This window comes from Atractosteus spatula, chromosome 4 (assembly GCF_055471065.1).
Source record: "Atractosteus spatula isolate fAtrSpa1 chromosome 4, fAtrSpa1.hap1, whole genome shotgun sequence".
NCBI classification, from domain to species: Eukaryota; Metazoa; Chordata; class Actinopteri; order Semionotiformes; family Lepisosteidae; genus Atractosteus; species Atractosteus spatula.
This window is the reverse complement of record NC_142709.1, coordinates 65,008,920-65,030,258: the sequence shown is the minus strand read 5'-3', so window position 1 is coordinate 65,030,258 and position 21,339 is coordinate 65,008,920. Positions and strand designations below refer to the sequence as shown.

Genomic DNA, 21,339 nt, shown 5'->3' with positions numbered 1-21,339 from the left:
TACATTACATGTTCTATTTTTTGATGAGACGATTAATATTTGAATTAATTCGTTATTATTTGAACGGTCTCTTTTACTCAAAACCTCGCCAAGTCAGTCAGGACTTTTCCACTACCAATTATACTGTACGTTGCTTGCTGCATACACTGTTTCTTCCATAAAAGGACGGGAATAATCGGATACCTCCCAACCGTGTATGTCTGACGGGTAAAGAAACTCCGTTTTCAAGTGTATTCGTACAACTTATTTCTTTAATACAAAGGCAGTTTTTAATTAAAGAAGCACGTTATCGAACCCAAGTTTCGACATTTCTCTTCAACAGACAATACAAGCAACCTCTCAGCAATAACGACTACGTAGAGTTCCACGTTGGCAAAATCAACCTGCTAACGTGTGTGTAGGATGAGCTTCATCGAACAGAAATGTATATTAATTTAAATATACAAACAGGATTTTTACAATAAAAAAATTCAAATTCCAGTATAACAGGACAGAACGCATAAACATGCCACAGCTCGCGCGGAATACGAGCGCGGTACTACTCCTCTCCTTCAGTTTGCCAGTGATGTCATATCCTGCCGCTCACTTCCTCTTGTGTAGGCAAGCAGGCGAACCAGAGCTCCGCCAGCGGACTGTCAACACTACACACACGCATCTCTTACAAAGCCTGGCGTGGAGCGGCCGCATTTCTCTTAAACTGAAAGAGCCGAGCGCAGGAAAACTTCTTTTCTTCGAAGACGATCTCGGTCGCAGCATGACTTTCAGGTGATACACAGAAAAATAAATCCAGGTGGTGCTTTGGTAAGTTTATGATTTTTTCCCCCTTTTGGTCTGCTTAACACTGCATGTGTGTAAGTGTGTGTTGGTAGTGTTACTGTCATCATCAGCCGGCCATGAGGGGAGAGTGTGATGACTGAATATTCTGAACTGTACGTGTGTGTCACGAATAATAAAAAAAAGAGTTAGCAACCCTCTTGGCCACTGCTAAGACGACAAGACGTTTTTATAGGAACTAGCACGGTTACACATTTAATCAGTGTATTATCTACATTTTAAAACAAAAACCTTATGGTGTCGATCTAGGGGTGATATGACTTGTTCATGGAGACTGAAATCGCAACGGTTCGAAAGGGGTTTCGGTCAAGGTTGAATGTCACAACAGCCGATGGCTACAACGCTGATAGACCGCAAAGCTGTGAGTGGGGATGAGTGTCGGGTATTTCGAGGGTTTAGATCATGTCTGGTGAGCCCATGTGCGGCATTTGTAGTCTGGTAGTCATATTCCGTCCCTCTGAAGCGAACGAAACGTGGTACTACAAGAATGGTAGTAATGGATACTCGGCTTTAAATGCTTGGCAAATTCAGGTATTTGCGATCATTATCCAGGTTGTTTTTAAGGTTTGGGTTTGTTTAAATAGATATTTCCTTAATGTGCCGTAATATTGCTGGACGCTGACAGTAATACTGTACGTTTAGGGTACCGTATGACTGTCGACCTACCTGTTCGTACAGCATAAATCGTTCGGCCTAAATGTATGTGCAGTCAGTCTTTGTAATGTTTTTTTAGACACGACATACGGTAATTATATTTTCTGAGCTTTGAAACCCTTATACCCGTTTTATATTTGAAAGTACAGATACTTAAGAAATGAACAAGAACCGCACATGGCAGCCTAGATTAGATTTCAGGTGACATGCTGCTGTGTGCTTGCGGTACCGGTTTTTCTTTCCTGTTCAGATGCCATTACTAAAGTAGTAACACGCATTGCCCTGTTGTACAGCAGGCTTGCTGTGGTGCAGTTGGCTTCTGAGTATTAAGAAGCACTCGATGGCTTTATTTCTGTTCCAGTGAGCTTGCCTTCAAGCTTCTCGCTGGCGGAAAAAAAGCAATTATGAGAATAGGAATTCGAACACATGATTGAGGCATCAATTCATGCGAATCCGTAACCTCGCTCCCCAACCAACCAACATTGCGTTCTGTGAAACTCATGCTTGGTTCTTAGCATACCTGCAGGGCCTCCATTGACGAGGCAGAATAATGTTCTGGTGTGTCCAGCTGCTTCTCTCACAGGATCAGAGCTCTGGGGGTCACCATTTATAGTAGCTAATCAAGCCTATTTTGTGTAACTCTTGGAGTTAGGAATGTCTAACTGCTGATTTGGACAGATGTTTTATTTCTCCCCCCCACAGTTTAAATGGAAGCAGAAAAGGAGATATCACTTATGTTTCATTGACCTGAAACCATTGTAAAGTGAGGCAAGGGCACTCAGATTAGTTCAGCAGAAGAAAGGGAATTGTGGGAGGGCTGTGGCAGTATGGAAGAAGCTATCCAGATGTGTAATTGAAGCTGTTACCCTGCTTTCCTCGAAGAAACGGCTGAAAAAGCTCCCTGGATCAATTAGCTACAAACTAGCAGATGGACCAGATAGAGGACCTGTTGTCTCCTCTTATTTGTAGCCATTCTTATGTTCTTAATGGTGTGGTCTGTGCCCCTAGCTCTGCATACGTCTTTAATAAAAAGAGGTCTTTTGCCACAGGAGGTACAAACTATATACAACTTTTATTGTATTTTATGTCATTGTATACCCACCCAATTTAGAACTCCCAGTTGCTGCTTTGTGCCTCTTATATGTGATGACTCCTGTACTCCGTGGTTTAAAGGCAGATTGGAAGGCATTCTCATCTGGCACACTTGTCCAGTAGAGCCATACATATTTGAAATGCTGTAGGCTCCATAATGCCTTGAGTGAGAGCACAACTCGGGGAGTGGGTTATTACTCACTTGGAGCAACGTGACCTATGTTTTAGGGGCGGTGCGGTGGCTCTGTGGCTCAGGATCTGCACCTGTGGCTGGAAGGTTGCCGGTTCGTATCCCGCGGCCGGCAGAGGAATCCTACTCCGTTGGGCTCCTGAGCAAGACCCTTAACCCCAACTGCTCCGGGGGCACCGTATAAATGGCTGACCCTGTGCTCTGACCCCAAGCTTCTCTCCCTGTCTGTGTGTCTCATGGAGAGCATGCTGGGGAGAGCGAAAAGACAAATTCATAATACAAGAAATTGTATATGGCCAATAAAGTGATCTTATCTTATGTTATTTCTCATAAGATCACTTACAAATGAGAGAAGGCCCATCTAGCCTGTTGGGTAGTTAGTAGCAAACTGATCCAATGATCCAGATGAAAGAACCGAGTGTATTGTCTGGGTAGTCTGTTCCATACTCCCACCACCCTTTTGGGCAAGCAGTGCCTCCCGTTCTGAGTTTTAAATGCTCTTCCCATCGTTACTGCTGTCCTATGGGCTGTGTCCTCTGGTTTGTGGTTCACTGTTCCTTCCGAAGAGCTCGCTGGGGTGATTCACACAGGACAGAGTTACGAAATGACGGCTCTTGGAATGTAGAAGAAGTGACTTATGAAATTGTATACTGGCCCAAAGGAGAGAGGAATGATAAAGCAGCTTTTATTCATTGTTAGAGACTCTGCAGCTACTGGTTTGAATTGATTTCTGTTATGTCATTGTGATGCAGAGGTTAGTGATGCTGCCTCCTAGCTTTCTGAATCCTGGTTTTCTGTGTCCTGCGATATGATCTGTGGGGAGTCTGCAGGTTCTCCCCTCTGCATTTTTGTCTGGTGCTCCGGTTTTCTTCCACAGTCCAAAAACATGCTGTCTAGGTAATTGGCGTCTCCAAATTGTACCCTGTTTGCGTGTGAGTGCCTGTCCTGCAGTGGACTTGCTTGCCATCTGGGACATTTCATACTGTGTTTGGCTCTGGCTCACAGTGCCCCTGTATTAGAATACCTGGTTATTGAAAATGCAGGAATAAATAATATTATTTTACTGATATCACTGCAAGGGCGGCACCGCATAATTGTGCACTGTAGAAGGGGGGTAGTGCAGAACAACACACACAGCATTGTTATCTGACATCGCTGTCGACTCTTGAACTTGATTGCGCAACATGCATTTCTTATTGCCCCATATTTCCTTGTGATTCTCTACCCAGTACTTGTGTAGTCCTTCAAGTTTTCAGCTTAAAGGGTTTTTTACATGTGATTTCCACAGTCTGAGATCTGATAAAAAAAGTAACAAAAGCCACATCAGAGGATTAAGTAGGTGTCATTGGGCATTGTCCTATTCTCGCTATCTTGGAATCGTTAAAAATGCCTGCAGTTGTTAAGCATTGTTAAGGAGCCTGAATTACTGGAACCTATGGAAGTGTGTTGGTAGAATGTCCCAGTCTGACTAAATAGAAGAGAGGTAGGGTTTCCTGAAGAGAACAGTGGCTTTATGATGTCGCGGTGTAGACTGTTTCATTCTGGCAACCCTTGGTGGATATAAAGTTCACTTTATTGTATCCCTCATCATAAAACCTCAGGAGATAAGTGTTCTCCCTTGGTACAGGAAGGAGTTTGTGTGAACTAGATCTAAAAAGCCTCTATTAAAAAAATGCTGCATATGTATGGCATTCGGTAATTCCATGTTTTTATTAAAAACATTTGTCTATTTTATTATTTATTTACAGACAACTTATTTTAGTACATTGCTTCCCAAACCTGTCTCCCCTGGTTTTCTCTCCAAAGGAGCCTATTGGATACATGGACAAAAACATGTTTTTTTTCTTATTTCTGTAACTAATAATGTGCTTAACACACCCTTTTTATTTTCATTTTTATTTGGTACCAATGAGTTTGAGATTTCAAGCTTTGAGTAACGCATGTATAAGTCACTTAATATTTCTTGCAAATTTCAGATCAGGGAAAAACATAAAGGTTCTAATCAAGCAAATTCATTAATTTATTAAAAAATAAAAGTAAGACTATTGCTGATATGAAAACCCAAGCCCAGGTTTTGGAAGGCCTTGTGTAATGAATGTGCTTGTCGGAGTGCACAAGAAAAGCACATGTTCATTCATGTGGAGGTGTGATCTCATTCTGCCACTAATGATGTCTGCGATGACTAATTCAGTATATGACCCAATCAGGGGAATGGAATTTCCCATTTTCCAATTGTTGCCAAGTCCAGCAATTTGTTTAGGCTCCTCGGCGATGGCAATTCAGAAAATCCTGGGAGCTCATTCCAACTTCAGAAAATATCCTCCTTTTTTGCAGTTCACATGGTGATTTGAATGCAACAAGCAGAACGCGCTCTCTCAGTTTCTGACAGCGGTAATAATAATCATCTATATATTTATACAGAACTTTTCATCCTAAAGGATCTCAGTGTTCTGTTCAGTTTCTGTCACTAAAGTTAACAGCACCTGTCTGGTTGAGGGGCTGCAGGCGGTCTGTGCCAGAAGTCACACTACTCAGCAGATCGCTCGAGAAGTGAGAAAGTATTTCCCGAATTGCATTAAAAGGAAATTTAGCTAGGTCAGATTGTGCAAGCCCAAAGTGGAATTCAGCCAGGATATTTGGGTTAATGCTACTAATCTGAGAAATGGCTCGAGGAGATCTTAAATTACTAAGTAGTTAGGAGTTTGGTGTAACATTTCATCTGAACAGTGCTCCTAAAGCACCATTTCCCATTACCATACTGAGTCATTGGTTTGGTTAACAAACTCCATGCAGATGGCACTAATGGTAACCACTACACAGCCATGCTGCCCCCCGATATTATGTATCCATCCATTTTCTAACAGCATTGTCCAATACAGGGTGCCGGTAAAACCCGAGCCTGTCCCGCAAGCAACTGGCGCAAGGCAGGATACACTCTGGGACAGGACGCCAGTTCATCACAGAGCACACACAGACACAAACACTCACAGCAGGGCTAGTTTTCCTTGAACCCAGTTAACCTACAAGTGTGTTTTTGGACTGTGGGAGGAAACTGGAGCACCTGGAGCTATGCACACAGGGAGAACACACAAACTCCATGCAGATAGCACCCCAGGAGCTGAAGCCAAGGCCCCAGCGTTATGAGAGAGCAACACTTAACCACTGGGCCACAATGCTGCTCCTTTGAGATGACAAATAATCTTAATTCAAACTTTCCGTCTAGGCCCATTCTTTCCAGTTTTTAAACTGGAACTTAACTTTCTGCAGTGAACTGTAATCACGTTGCGAAGTATTTCAAATAATTCTAGACTGTTGGAGTTTTCTAGATCTTTGACGTCTATTAGTCATCGTTTGCCTCATTTTTAAAATATGTAGTGTACCACTGTGGTGAGCAGACCAATTAAACCTACTTACTGTAGATGATTATCATCATAATTGATTTTTTTTTCCTTTGGCAAGGCTACATCTACTTTTCAGGATGGTGGAAGAAAGTCCAGAAGATTCCACCAGAGACTGTGGTATTAACTTGAGCCAGTGAAGGGCTGGGGAAAAAAAGCCTTTTGCAACGCAATGTGGAAAAGCACAAACTGAGATAACAGAGCAGTGCCCTGAGCCGTAGTGCCCTGTGTCTTGTGCCAGTTCTCATGCTGGAGCATGAAAAGCAGCCAGATTCACTGAATGTACTGTACCTGGGGGGCAGCACGTGTGCAGTAACATGCAGTATATGAACAGAATTACAGAACGACACAGAATTTCTTTTTCAGCCTTGAGGTAATTGGTTTTACTTCAAATGTGAATCAAAATATGTGGTGTAAAACATGAAAACATGAATATTATAGTAAGAAACACCTAATGGAGTAGTCCAAGAAATTACACCTGACATTTTCTTTCACTTTCAGATGATTAAGTCTGATATTGATCTATAATACTCTGTATACACTTTTTTTAAAAAGTCTCAACTTGCAATACATTTGAAAATTTGTCATAAGTCATGTATAAGAGTATTAATTGCTTTAATATCTACTAAGAATCTGTTAACATTTAAAAAAGACAAAAGGCACCGTACATTTAGTATTTTATACTTTGTTTTTTGTAAAGATAATGCAGCTCTGAGATCAACTACTTTTTTAAAATAGACCCTGACATAATTTTAGATTTATCCATTTAATTCATTCGTGCCTGTATATGTATTTAGTTTGATGGGAAACAAACTGTGTACTTGGTGATTTGATTGGATAAAAGGATGCATCTCCATTATCGCATACCATAGACGGGTGTGGCTTGGTATTTCACCTCCTGTTCTTTTTCATTGCCTTAAGTTACCATTACAGGGTATGACTGCTTTCTGCTAACCCAGTGGCACACAGGTACAGCAAAATAACACCTAAAAGACCTTTCGTGCTGCACCCCAAGAGATTTGGTTTGCAGTTTTGTCAATTAAGTACTGCTATTTAAATGTGTTGGAAATAGTACAGTTAACCTTTGGTTTAACAGACTAATAGGGAAGAAGTTTGTCAATGTTTGACAGATGTCTTTTATATCACAAATGATGTTTTTTCATCCCAGAAACACATTATTATATGGGAAATATGTATATATACGCACTATATATTTGCTCCCTTTTGCTTTATTTTGTAACACTTGTAATCAACACAGTCAATGAAAAAAAATATTCTGCCTTTTTAATCATTAACATACGTGCTGTTTATTTCATGTCATAAGTAAGTCGCAAAAGCATACAAAACACAAATAACACCCATCAAAGAATCAAATAATTCCTGAATTTTAAACCTGTGTAGCACTAATTTGTACCTTATTAGTGCATTTCCCTGTTATTGTGGGGAAAGTCTGGTATTTCTGGTTTTACAGACAAGATTCCACTGTAGCTGATTCAGTAAAGTCTGTTAAGCTGAGGGTTTACTGTATAGTGTTATTGCACTGTTTTCATAGTTTTAAATGGAATAATTTAACTGTACTGCCATGTGTTTCCGGTCTATGACATGTGGGTAAACAGTGGAGAGATGTTATAGCAAAGCTGGGGCAATGTAGATGTCGGGTATCTTGGAAAGCTAGAATTCCATCAAGGATTCTCCAAGGGTTTTGTGCCATCTCAGTTATATTTCACACTGCGGGAAAAATCAGTTCTGCCACGTAGTAACAGTTGCAGTATAATGTCTTGAGTATAATGACAGATATCGGGGAGTGAATCTAGGCTGAATAGGAGTGGTAACTCCGTATGTTTCGTCTCGGTTCTCTAGGAAATAAGGCTGTGACTACATCTTTTCAGAAACAATCAGGCATATTACGAGAATTACCTAATCAGTAACCGGACTCTCCCAAGTTCTTCAACAGATTACTGGCTGGAAAACAGCCAAACCAGCCTGCTTAAAAGAGCAGTACTGTATATATGCATGCTTTCCTGTTCTTTTGCACTTCCATTAGTCTATATAATTTTTGTTCCTGTTAAAGTCAACTTTACCATTCCACCTGTTCCATCAAAACATTCCGTCTTCAAAAACCCACGAGTGAGAGGAAGTTGGAGAGTACGCTTATTGTGAAAGTGTGAAATTGAATTGTTTGCCTTGCAAAAGTACCTGACATGCACTTTTGGGAAGTCTTTGATCGATATTAGAACAAGTAGTTATATTGTTTCAGTCGTTAGCACAGTTGATTTTGTTAGAATAGCTAGTAAACCATTAGCCCTAGGTGTTAAAGAGAAATAGTGCTGCCTTGGTCTTCTCATTATAACGAAGACTGCAATATTAAAAGTATTTCTATGCGCTGGTCTCAGAGTGTGGTCAGTCTGTGCCATCTGGTGAGAATTACAGTATACACAGAGCCATGCTAATAGCAGATTAGCCTCCTTGTGCCACTTTCTGTGTATTCACTCCTGGTTCTGTGGCCCATATAAATTCTTGAAGCTGAGGGTAAATTGATCTGTAAAAGTTTCCTGGCAATGTTCATCATAATAATAATAATAATAATAATAAACTGTGTAGGTAAATCACCTGCATAATGAAGACGTTTGTAAATAATAGCTTGACCTCTTTTCCAAAGACATTTTCTGGCTCACTAAATGGGTTTTAAGAACACAATGATTTCAGCTTTTTCATGAAAGGTTAGGTTAATTCATAATAACTGATAATAATATTTTTTTTTGGTGTTTCGGTATAAGCCCTTAAGATATCAAATAAATTTCACATTTGGCCTGTCAAATCAGCACCTGAGAGCTACCTGAATGTGAAGCAATGAAGGAGATACTTGAGGGACTGGTCCTTTAATTGCTTATTTGAATTGACAGGTAGCCCGAGTGTTAAAATTAGCAAACTGGCAGTTCTTCAGCAGAGAGTTACATCTGTGTCCTCATTCTGGTAAGCCCAAGCTGACTTATCTTAGCAGTTATAATGCAATCAAGACCTCGTGTGTGGGTCTTCTAGGCTCGGCTGAAAGTGCTGTGTTTTGGTTTGGAGACGCTTGCGATATCGTCCCGTTTTGAGGGCGAGATGGGCAGGAGGCAGTGAAGAGGTGGTGTGTTGCTGTCGAGTTCACTTAAAAAGGTAAACTCCTTTGTAAATGCTCTTACTCCTTTCTTACAGGGGTACGTGTGTGCTTGAGAGGCTGAGACATTTCTGAGATGTTTCTTGTTACTTTCGATAACAGTTTGGATGTAAATGTTCAAATGTTTTTTTCGGTCTTTATAGTATGAAACAGCTTCCTCCTGGGCAAACACTGACATATCGGTGGTTATGCAGATGAGATTTTTGTCTTCAGCTCATATTTCATGCGAGTCCAGGCTCTGGCAAAAACCAATTCGTGTGCCTGCAGAATAATTCTCGGCTGTCATGTGCCATGAAAACATGACTCTCTAATTGTACACCACCGCTAAACAAAATAGCGCAAATGGGCTGCCAGGGAGTGTACAACAGAGCCCTTTTCTTCCTGTGTGACCTAAGTAGTATTGTAGTTCTGTGAGTGCTGGTGTTTGCTGCTGTGAGTGTGGGTTTCAGCTGTAGACGGAAGCTCATGTGGTGCCCTGTGCAGCTAATGATGCCTCTTGCTGATACAGGAGCCACTGCCCAGCTAGACGTGAAGCCATTTGTTTCCTATAGAAAGTGTAAGAAGGGATGGAATATTTGTATCTTCATCCTGGTGAAAGTAAATCATTGCTATTTGTACATACTGCCTGGAAAAATAAAAAAAAACAGATTAAAATTAGAAGAAATGGGGAAATAATTAAAAGATATTTAATAGAAAAGCTGAAAAATATTAATTCTCCAAGGGAAGAATGGATTTATTGTACTTCTTTATTGAAATATTTTTTTTTCCTTTTCTTTTTCTCTTCTCCTTATCTGCATATTCAGTTTTGTTTCACTGTGCAAATTCCCACTGCAGTTGTAGATAGTGTCAGAAATGTAGAGCCTCGTGTCTCTGGACCGTGAGGAGGTTTGGCAAGGCTAGACCTCACTGATTTGTTCAAAGATGGCATGTTGCAACAGAAAGTCCACCAGTGCTGACGCTGGAGTTGCGGTGAGAAATATCCTGACATGGTGCAAGTCTCTTTGAAGACCAGATACTGTTTGTCCTTGAAGCCCTGGGGCTGCTCTGGCCAAAGAGAAACTATTCTGGTCATTTCTTTGTGGTTTACCTCCTACAAGGCCAGAATAAACCATCTTTGTCCTGGGCTGGAGACATGATAAAGTGCTGTCGACATAAGACGAGCAACTGTGAAATGCTGGATGACAGTGCAAATCAGAAAATACAGCTTATGCCAAAAGGGCAGTTTAAATAGCTGTTGGAAAAAGATCAGCAGTGCATACCATTTCTTTGAGCAGTGGTTTCATTTGTAGTGTCACTTCCTTTTTTAACTTAAGTGACCTTAATCATATTGAAAAAAAAAAGTAGTTTTCACAGCAAGTAGGCTCTGTTTTAACAATGTCATGAGAGCGTGTAGCTACAGTGCTTTTTAGAGTGATTTTTATTTTAAAAAATGTTTCTATTGCTTCCTATCAACTAGGCACTTAAAATATTGGATGCTAAAGATTTTCCTGTAAGACGCAATGGGCAGTTAAAAATCCAATTTAACTAAGACTTCAGCTTTTATTTGCTTGTTGTTTGTGCTCATTAATTTTAATTACATAATTGACCTTTTTTTTTTTAGTAAAGCCATTTTTGATTTGCATTTCCAGCTTTTCGTTGCAAAGAAGGTCCAAACTCACAGTTATTATTTAGGCCCACTTAAGAAGCCCATTTTAGAAGCTGAAAAAGTTGAGGAACATCTAATTAAACTACTGGTTTATTGAATGTTTCTGTTGAGTACCCAAAAGCTCAGCTGGAATGCAAAGAGCTGGTTTTGGGATAGCTGGGACCAAGATTGGGAAGCTCTGATTTAAGACTTTTAAAACAATGTTCCCTTGAATGGACTCTTCTATTTGAAATCTAGAATATTTTTATACTGTTGCTGAGGGTGGGTGTTAAGGAATTTGAACATCCTCCTATTAGTTACACAGAAAAGTATTTTACTCATGCTTGCTTGCTGTTCGTAAAGGATCTGGAAATCTTCCTGCAGCGTGCCTTATATGTGTCATACTGTATCTAAACCTTGTAAGTGGGAAACACTGAAATGATTTTGAGTTCGCCAGAGTTGTCTCTGCTTCTTTTCTTTCTGAGTTCCATTCACCTTTCTGTATTACAGCTCTAAAAGTCACATTGACGGTATTTAATGCAATATGATCATTTAGAATAGGAGACACCTGTTAGGCATTGGCCGAGAGATGAATGACACACTTGCAGTTAACACAGCAGAGATGCCCTGCAAAATGATTGGTTATTTCGTCAATAATTTTGTTGATAATATCAAACTAATTCGCACCCTTCATGTATCAAGAATAAGGAGTGTTTTTTTTTTGAGCATTTGCTGCTACTTAACAAGCGTTTAGTGATAAAGGTGGACTACATATTATATAGGTATCATCTGTCCTTTAGTGATCCATGGTGTTCTACAGCTGCTTTAATTTCACTTCCAGTGCTGACCTTCCAGAGTTTAGCTGAAGGTTTCCCAGGCCTGAGTGCTGTACTGTTGCTAATCCAAAAGCATGTGGGCCGACTTAGACCTCTGCACTGTTCTATCCAGATTAATTTACTGGTTTCCAGGCAGTGAATATTTGGGATTTTTTTCTACCCATTTTTGAAACGGCTGGAGCTTGGGGACCAGGTGGCTTGGGAACTTCATTCCAGAGAGGTGGCCTGGGATAGACAAGCCATTAAGCTGTAAAAAGAATGTGGCTCTTGTGTCAACTGAGATGGCACATTGTCATACCTTTTTGAAACTCCTGTCCAAAAATTCTTTTGAAAACCGATTGAGTCGAAACACTGTAGACTGTGAAAAGCAATGAGATGAGGACAAACATAATCTACACACAATTAAAGCCTAGAGTGGCTTTAATTCAGACATGTACATTCAACTAAACAGCAATCTTATATCACCTAGCATTCATTAATGGAAAGCAAAACGCATGAAAGGAAGCAATGAAGCCTGATTTGATATTATAGCTGGGCTCCAGACAAAAAAATTACTCGTTGCCCCAAGGCGCTTATGATTTGTCTCTTTCAAAAACTCAGGTTTCCCTGCAACTTCCTAACTGGGTTTTAGAGCAAAAGTTGCAACACATCATTTGTTTAACTTTGTCATACCTAAGCCAAGCAAAGTCCTGAAGTCACGAAATGCCGTTCAGACCTGTTGACGGATGAATCAAACTCTTTTAAAAAAAGTGTAATTTTACGCTTCCCCATTGTTAGCAGGTCAGCTAGCGTGTGGAATGTTTGCATTGGCCTGTGTTCTAGCGCGTAGCTTCTTAGCTTGCCACCTTTTAACCAGAAGTCACTGCTGTGCGCTGTGATGAGGACGTAAGGGCTTGCACTCTTAAGATGGAATTGAGTCACACCTCTTCACCTGATGAAATTTGACCACATATTAACACAAAATAATGTTTTGGTGTCGATCGCTAATGGCGACGAGTTTTTAAATTATTGTCGCAAATTCTTATTTTTTGTGATGAAGGGACGCAAGTCTGGGACTTAGTAAGTAAGTAAGGGACATTTCAGTCGAGGCTGGAGCCATGTATAGTCGGACATCTGTTTTGTAATGAAGACTATGTCACGCTCAGCTTGTTGTTTGGACTGATTCCTGTGGGGAAGCACCTCACCTTTTTTGGTGTGTTTTTTAATGTGTACATTAATTTTCGCATCCACAGTGTGTCACAGTCCGAGTTAAGATAGTCAGCCTTGTTACACTCCAGACCTTACAGCAGTCATACTAATAGCACCAGGATGTATATACATATGTACCCGAATAAACCAGGATTGCTGGCAGACCGCCATTTCTTTACTCTGTGGCTGATACTTGATCTGGACTTCTGACGCCCTACTGTTTAAAACACCTTGCCCGATTAACTCCAAATCTGGTTTGGATCTCTCTGGGGAGGATATCATGTTACTGTTCCTCCATATATGAAGATGACCCCCAATCTTTTCTCACACTTCAACCTGCCTTTGTCTTGGCAGACCAAATGAATGAACAAAACTGTGTCTAATTTGCACCCCGTTCAATTCTGTGATCATTTTCATGCCCACGGTGGCTCAACCGCTGCTTGGTGAGATGTGGCTGCTTCGCTGTTTAACTCCACACTTGAGGGAGAAGGTCAGCCTGATAATGGCAGGTTTTATACGTGGTGAAATGGTGCTTTTGCATGAACCATGACGATGGCCTAACTGACTGCTATTTTGTTTGCAGAATTTCAAAATGCCATTGTCTTGCACGCAGACCTATTTCAGAACTACACATCACAAGTGGCACCATTCCTCGATTAACCCATTAACTCAAAGCTTTGAAAAGTATAATGCTAGTAACAAAGAAGAATGTGTGTGAGAGTGGGGTACATGCAAAACCAAGATGGTTGCCAGGCCTCCATTTCTCTTTCTTCGTTCTTGATGCACACAACCTGCTAATTTCTGCTGTTAAAAAAACATTTGCTCAATTAATGCTGAATATCAGTAGCATCTTTCTAATGATCGGACCATTAACTTCTGACATGTTGTTGTTCATGTGGCCCCTAAAACTTAGGAAATATAATTCTCATGACGATTTAATTGACGGTGAAACAGTCGAGTGAAGTTTTCTAATATTGTTTAAGTAGGGACTTGTCTTCAAAACTGCTTGCATTTTTTTAGATAATTTTAATTTAACACAGTTAAGTGAAAGAATTTGACTCCTCTTGGCACAATTATTCTGTGCGACTCCGAACTCCTGAAGGAACAGTTTCCTCTATTTCCAGAGATAAAGTGTTCAGATTATATTGATTAGTTTCCATATTTTATGTCCTGACTTCAGACTTCAGGGTCACCTACCACCAAAATGACTTCCATTAAAATGAGTGCAACAGCAAGCAAGAGCTGGATTATAACCCTTTATCTGGCAAAATAAACTGACAATTACTGGAACAGAGCAACCATATGGCTTTTTTTGTAACCTGACTGGCACTTGTGCTCAAGCTTAATTATCGTCTGTGAGAGAGAAAATCATGTGGTAGGAGGTAAGTTCATATAAGAGGGTATGTGTGTTTAGAACTGACTGAGCTTTATAATAGAACCATTTAAATGCGTGGTAAAGTTTCACATCTAGCATTATAGTGTCAACTATAGTTAGAGGATCTTATGAGAGTTTAACAAACTCTCCTAGATTTTGTTAAAGTTGCCCTGATTCACATTGCCCAATTCAGATTGGTGTTACTTCTTTTGTTTTTGTTTGTAATTTTATTTATTTAAGGCATCCTGGTCATGTTGAGTTTAAGGTTGTGCTCTGGGATTATAGTAGAAAGGTTGGTTTGGGAACATGCTGATCATTACACCATTGCTAACTAGCAAACTGTAGTAAAAAGGAAGGTGAAGACACTCAGGGTGTCCCAGGGGTGAGCAGCTGTTGACTCACAGTAATTACTACCTAAAGAGAGCACTTACCCAAGCCTGTTTCACCCTTGAACTTTGACCTGGGTCACAGTACTACCCAGACGTGAAGTGGACTCAGCCTGCAGTTTCACCAGTTAGGGTTGACACAGGCTTGAAGGGGGAGGAACCCTGCAAAAACCCTGGACGAAGTTGTCACGTGACCTACCATTTTGAAAGCCGTTTATTATGAAGACTTCCGTTAAACTCTGCTTTCATGAATCGCCAGCCCAGGTGCTGAGAAATCCAAGTGATTCAGCGTTGCGCCATTTTGCTATGCTGAGCTAGAGTTTGGCACATTGTCTTCTCAGGCAATGCTTTAAAGAAAAATGGAGAACACGCTCTTTTTGGAAGCTAAACATTTGCAGGGTCCACCAGAATATATCCACTGTACATTCCCCTTACTCGACCCCAATCCCCCCATCTCGTCAGGTGGGTTCTTGCTGACCAGCTGGACCTGGGTGGACGAGATGGCGTGGGTGTGTGGAAGGGGCAGCAGTGCTTTCATCTGTTGGTTATTGTTAATGTAGTCTAGGATGAACACAGCGATATCCCGTATACAAAGCATGCTTACATTATGCTTTAATGAAGAAGGAGTGACTAAATTATAATAATAATAATAATACTACTACTAATAATAATTGCTTAGGAACAAATAATAGGTTTATTCCATGCTGAAAAAAAGAGGAAAGAAAACACAATGTTTCGGCTGTGGAGCCTTCTTCAGGTGTGAGCTCGCTGTAAATTCAAAACTGTAAATTTGAAGTAAAAAGGAAGCAGGCCATTTTAAACGTCCGTGCAAATGATGTGGCGTTCATATGTAATTCTGTAATGAATTCAGATGTTTGGGTTTCCTTTAGTATTTTGCCGAAAAGACACGCAGTTGTCATGTTAAACCCCACACAGTGAAAATGGTGGCTTACGGCTGCTGCCAAGCTATCCTCTTCTACATTGTGCGTGGCTCAAGCCCTTTGATAGCGTCTGAGAGATACCTCGTGTTGGTGGCTGGCATGGATGCGGCCTGTCGAGCTGTTTTAATCGGAATTCGATGTGGCCCGACTCGTGTGACCTGTAAGTGGTCTTTTCTGCTGCTGTTTTTTTTTTTTTCCCCCACTCCACACAAAACCATAGAGGAGAAAAAAAGGGCCTCTGCTGCAAGAGCAGCCTCCGGGGCCGCGAGGAAACATCCACACCGCTGGGCTAACGGGAAAAGTGAATAAACAGAGGCCCAGATCAACGGCCCAGCTGGGGAGGTGACAGTATTTGGTTAAGCTGTGACGAAATGAAATGCCCAGGGTCTCAAGCCAACACAAATAGTGGGGCTAAATGCCCTAAAGTCCTTTGTTGAGTTCATGGGTTCCACTTTTGTTGTGTTTATGTTTCCTCTGTCGTGTGATCGGGAAAGAGTTGCCTTCTAGACAGGAATTTTGACTAGCGGCTATATGATTGGTTTGTGGCACCAGTAAGAGCAATTTAGTTCCGTGTGCAAGGAATCAGAAAACAAATATGCCGCTGTGTCATGTTGGCACCAGTATTCTCTATGTCTTTTAGAGCCCTCTGTCTGAATAATTGATAAGTCAGCTTTGTTGGTGTGAAGCCAGGCTCTCTCTGGTCAGATGTGTTGTTCTGTATAGTGCTTTTAAGAGCAACATAATAATTAACCTAAATGTCCTGGGTTTGTGACTCTTAAGAAATTATTTCAGTGTAAGACTTTGTTCTGTCCTGGCACAGATAAGAATAATATGCATAATGAATATCTTCAGAGCAAAGTCCTGCACCAAGAAAGAGACTTGTCATGACAGGACATTTTGTTACAGGAGGCTTTTGGTTTTCTTACCATGACTGCCTCTCTACTTTAGCCTTAAAGCTATCGCGTAAGCCTTCTTTTTAGGCAATTTCTAGATTTTTTGTGTGATCTGGACTTCTCTGACTGTTGACTGTTTTAAAAATAAAAAGAATAAGAGATGAATGAGAGGAAATGTGTTAAGGAAAATTATTGACATGTAAATGTTTTGAACCCCACTGCCAAACCCAGTGCAAAACAATTATAATGCTACAACTCTGACAAAATCTTACCTTTTTTTTATCTGGGACAGCTAGGTACTGTAACTTACTTAGTCTTATCTCATAGCCTAACCTCTTCTGTGCTACAGGGTACAAACACAAATCGCAACAGCTACACTAAGGCTTCTTATATTGGGAAATTAAGGAGCAGTTCAAATGCATGTATACAGTATTTATTTTTATATATATGTGCACAAATAGCCCTTTATTGATTATGGTGCAATATTTGGAGGAGTAACAGAGTTGACATTTTCATTTGAAAGAAAATTTACAGTTTATTGCTGATGTACTGATTTTACAAACTGTAAATTTGACTCTTAAAAGCATACATAAGACAAGCTCATAGTAGACTTTGTAGCTTATATTGCTGCCATCAATGAAGCCATTCATCTGTTTCTCATGACTCAGGGAACGTTCTGATTGGTTGATCAAGGATGTGGCAACATTCTTCCTGCGGTGGTTGTCAGCTGATCAGAAATGTGGAGGAGGTGAGGGTTCCTGGTTTGATAGATACCTGTATTCATGGCTGGCCTCGCTGGTTTAGTGTTTTGAATCCAACATGTATGTGTAAAAGCCACAGAACAAAAGAACTGAGAGGCGGTTGAGATTCATGGCTGGGACTGATGAGAAAAATAAGAAAAGACACTTAACCTTAAAATCTCAACGTGGCACAATTTTGGGCCAAGGTCAGATGATCCGTGTTATACTGGGCATATTGTGTTCTGAGTGTGTCCGGGAACAAAAGCCCTCATTATAATAGATTGCGATTAGGAGAGGAAGTGATAAAGAAAGCGTATTGAGCTGAAAGCATGGATACGGCAAAGTACTTTTCCTCCGAAAGTTTCCATGAATTCTTGCTAATGGCATTATGTCATGCTTATTGTTAACTTTGCGGAACATGGCTTTGAAGGGGGTACGATTGTTCTTACACTGTCTTCGAGTAATGCAAGTAACGGAGGTTTGCTTTGGGCTCTTTGAAGGTTTTGGTAGTCTTCCATCTTTTTATAAGGCAAAACACTTTTTGGAGTGCGGCTTTTTGCATTTTCTGATGTAGGAAGGTTCCAGAAAGGTAATTTCAGTGAATGCCGTGCAGGATCTTGAGGTTGAGCCACTGGATCTGTGCGTCCTCTGCCGGTTGAGTCCTGGGACAATGGGGAGCCGCACATGACTGAATTCTAACTGCGCAGTGTGCACATCCATCCACCACTCTCTAACCGCTTCATCTAGTCAAGGGTGGGAACCTTAGCTGGCCAGCTTAACGGGCGCTTGGCGGGGTACACCCTGGGCGGGACACCAGTCCGTCGCTGGGCACAACCAAGTGCATGTGCAAAGTAAAATGTGAATGAAAGAAGTCTTGTTTTACAGAAATATGTTTGATTGAGGAGAAGAAATGACTCGAAATGCACTCAAACCACTTGTTTTTGTTGCTTCCCTTATGACAGCAGAGGCTGTTTAATTTACAAGTCTGGGTTTTGTAAAATATATCCAAATTCTGGATGACACCAGTATGCTAAAATGGTCATATAATTGTCTTCAAAACACTTGAGTCACTCTGTTTTTTATGTTGTAGGTCTTAAGCCCACTATGGGTTGGCACAGTCACCTAATCCTTTACCAAGTCAGACTCTCCATAATATATAGTATTTTCTTCATAAATCAAGATCATGAATTATAAGCGACCATAAAATGAAAATAGATTTGGGGATGCAAATACCTGCAACATCGGCCCACTGAAGTAATGTATGGCTTAACCATTTTGCAAAATCAGATCTGCTATATATTTTTTGCATTAATTCTCTGTGGAATAATGACTTCTTTTTCTCTGTAATAAATATGTTCAAGTACTGTTTAATTGTACAGTATTGACTATTGTGCTTCAACTGTAACATTTTTTTACCTTTGAGGTTTCAAGCTAGTATTGGGATTTATTGCCAAGTCAGGCGTTTTCCTGGAGGAAGTGAATAATATTTGTATTCACTTCAGTGATATGATAAGGAAGACAATACTAATCAAATGACATGCAACAATAGCAATAGAGAAGTGCAAGAGAGAAAGAACTATTTATAATTCAGACAAGATCATATCAGGGGCTTTGTCTGGGGCCTTTCATTTTCCTGAAGGAGAAAAACTTGCAACATTGAATTCTACTTAGGTCTTTGTCCATTTTCTGTGTAACTCCTGATTTGTATTTCATTCAAAGGCTTTGGCAAAAAAAGAGACCTATAGCTAATAAACTTACTGCTGAAAAGTCAAGCTTTTTATTTTTTTTTAGACTGGGGAGCAATCCATCCCACTGAAGCTCTTTGACCTGCAAAACTGATTGATCACTCTCCACAAACTATTGAACAAGTATCTTCTTTTATCTTATACAGGTCCAATATCAGTGTGACATATTGACCTGCGTCAGGATCAGGAATGAAATATCCAATATTACAAAGCACCCTTTGCTGCTCTTCGTCAGGAATGATTTTTTCAAATTGTTTCAGAAGTGCCTTTTTCTTGCGTATGTCATAGTAATTAAGTAAAAGAACTCATCGAGGTTGTGTGAAGCCTTGAGACAGGCAGACGCAAAATTTAAAAAAAATCTTTGCAGCCTTATATTCCACTGTGCTGTTTTGTAATAACTGATAGTTTAACTTTGATCGGAGGACTGGTTTGTGTGCTGTGTTCATGGAAGAGAACATTGAGGTAAAAAGCTGTATCTGAGAGCGTAGAGGCTGTGGAGTAACATTAGGGTTAGACTAACAATTGCTCAAACCCTTGTTGAATTAGTCAAGATGGGGTGTTGTAGTTATGCTTCCAATTAGCTCACATAATTAGAATGAATGGGCTATTTATATTTTTCGAAGTAGAGCATATCATGTGACAAAGATTCAGTGTATGTATGCAACGTGCCTTGTTTTCCCAGCTAAGAAAAAAAAATGGAAGAAATAGGATTTTGTTGCCAGATTTTTTTTCCTCAGTTTTTGTTTTCACATTCTAGTTCTCAAAAGGAAAGACAAAGGGACAGACAAAGCTTAGTGAACAAGTTGATAGCAGACATGATATGGTTTGCCAGTATGACCTAACCTCTGTGGTAATTGCATGTGTGACAGGAGTTAAAGAATACTTTTAGAAAACTGAAGCACCTAATTTGGGAATACTATAGAAAGGCAGTTTTGCTAGAATCGGGAAAATATCAGTGTTGAAGTCACTCAGACACATGGATCATGTGACAGAAGAATGTACTGAATACTGGTTGTTCTATTTGGCTAGCTACAAAGTAATGATTAATACTGAAAATGTTACTTTTTATTCATCAGCTTTGTGTGAAAGTGTCTGACTTGTATACATGGCATCAACAGAAACTATACATCTCCAACAAATTTTACAGCAACTTAGGACATAGGACTGCTTTTTGTAATAGTAGCACTGACATTTTGTTGAACAGGTTTGACACATTTACATACACATTCACTATCAATAAGGGGTCATCTGATAATGTCACAGGTTAGAATTGTCTGTGCCCACGGTTAAAAGCAGTACAAACTGTACACCTGGTGCACCAGGTTGTGTGTAATGGGATTCTTTCCCATTCACCTACAGTAGCTGTTACGTGAGCAGAAAAAGGGTGTGTGTTGTGTGCTGGATTCATGTTACATTGGGACGAAAATGCAGGTAAGGTTAGTCTTAGGTGTCAATTAGTTCCTTTGGACAGGCTTGACATTTGACAGGTTAAAACCCCTCATCACCTGTGCCCAAACAACACCCTCACTAATGAAGTGATGAGTTCTTATACTTGAACGATTGACTGCTGTATATCACAGTTCGTCATGAATGATCAATTGGTCAAAATGCCACAAAAAGCCTTTACTCACTATTTAAAATCCATGTTCTTTGTTGTTCTAAAAATAGACTTTATAGGGCCTGGAAATCAGCGTGGATTTGTGAAAATCTTACATTTTCTGAATTGCTTCAACATTTCTGCAATATTCAGCATGGGAAAGTGCTGTAGATGTTTGAACACTGTAAGTGAACATATTCCTCACTCCCCTTGATAAAGTGATTAATCAACAGCCATTCTGGTGTTAAACTGCACTGAGTGCTGAAAATGTTGAGGTTTTTCATGCTGACACATGATTATGTGAGGTTTTTGTTCTGTTCAAGCGGACATTTTTTGGCTCAGGGATATTACATTTAATGTACTTGGAAGACCTGTTTGCTGTTGCATCAATCAAAACACTGTATTTATGTATAGGTATTATCTTGAAAATGCTCCTTTTCAGAAGAAAAGCTGCAAATTTTTTATTTGGAAAGGGAGGTCAAGACAATGGGTACCCTGGCCTCTGCAAGCAGAGGGTTTGACTGAGTGCCATGGGTTAAGATGACCGCGAAATCTGCCACTGCAGTTTCCATAAGTGAAGGCCTGCCCAGTCGAGCTCGATCTGTAGTGTACCTTACACAGTGAAGCACGGGTCATGTTTGTTGTTTCTTTTTCTTTAAGTTCGTGGGGAGCAGTTTTGCGTCAGT

At 40.3% G+C, this 21,339-nt stretch overlaps 1 protein-coding gene across 2 annotated transcripts in view; it reads left to right on the top strand.

Moving 5' to 3' along the window:
* Positions 1-613: 613 nt before the first annotated feature.
* Positions 614-21,339, top strand: part of atp13a3 (ATPase 13A3) — a 56,862-nt gene continuing 36,136 nt past the window's right edge. For both annotated transcript variants that reach the window (XM_088914492.1, XM_088914491.1), the window contains exon 1: positions 614-801. The gene's annotated coding sequence lies outside the window, so the exon portion shown is untranslated. The remainder of the gene's footprint in view (positions 802-21,339) is intronic.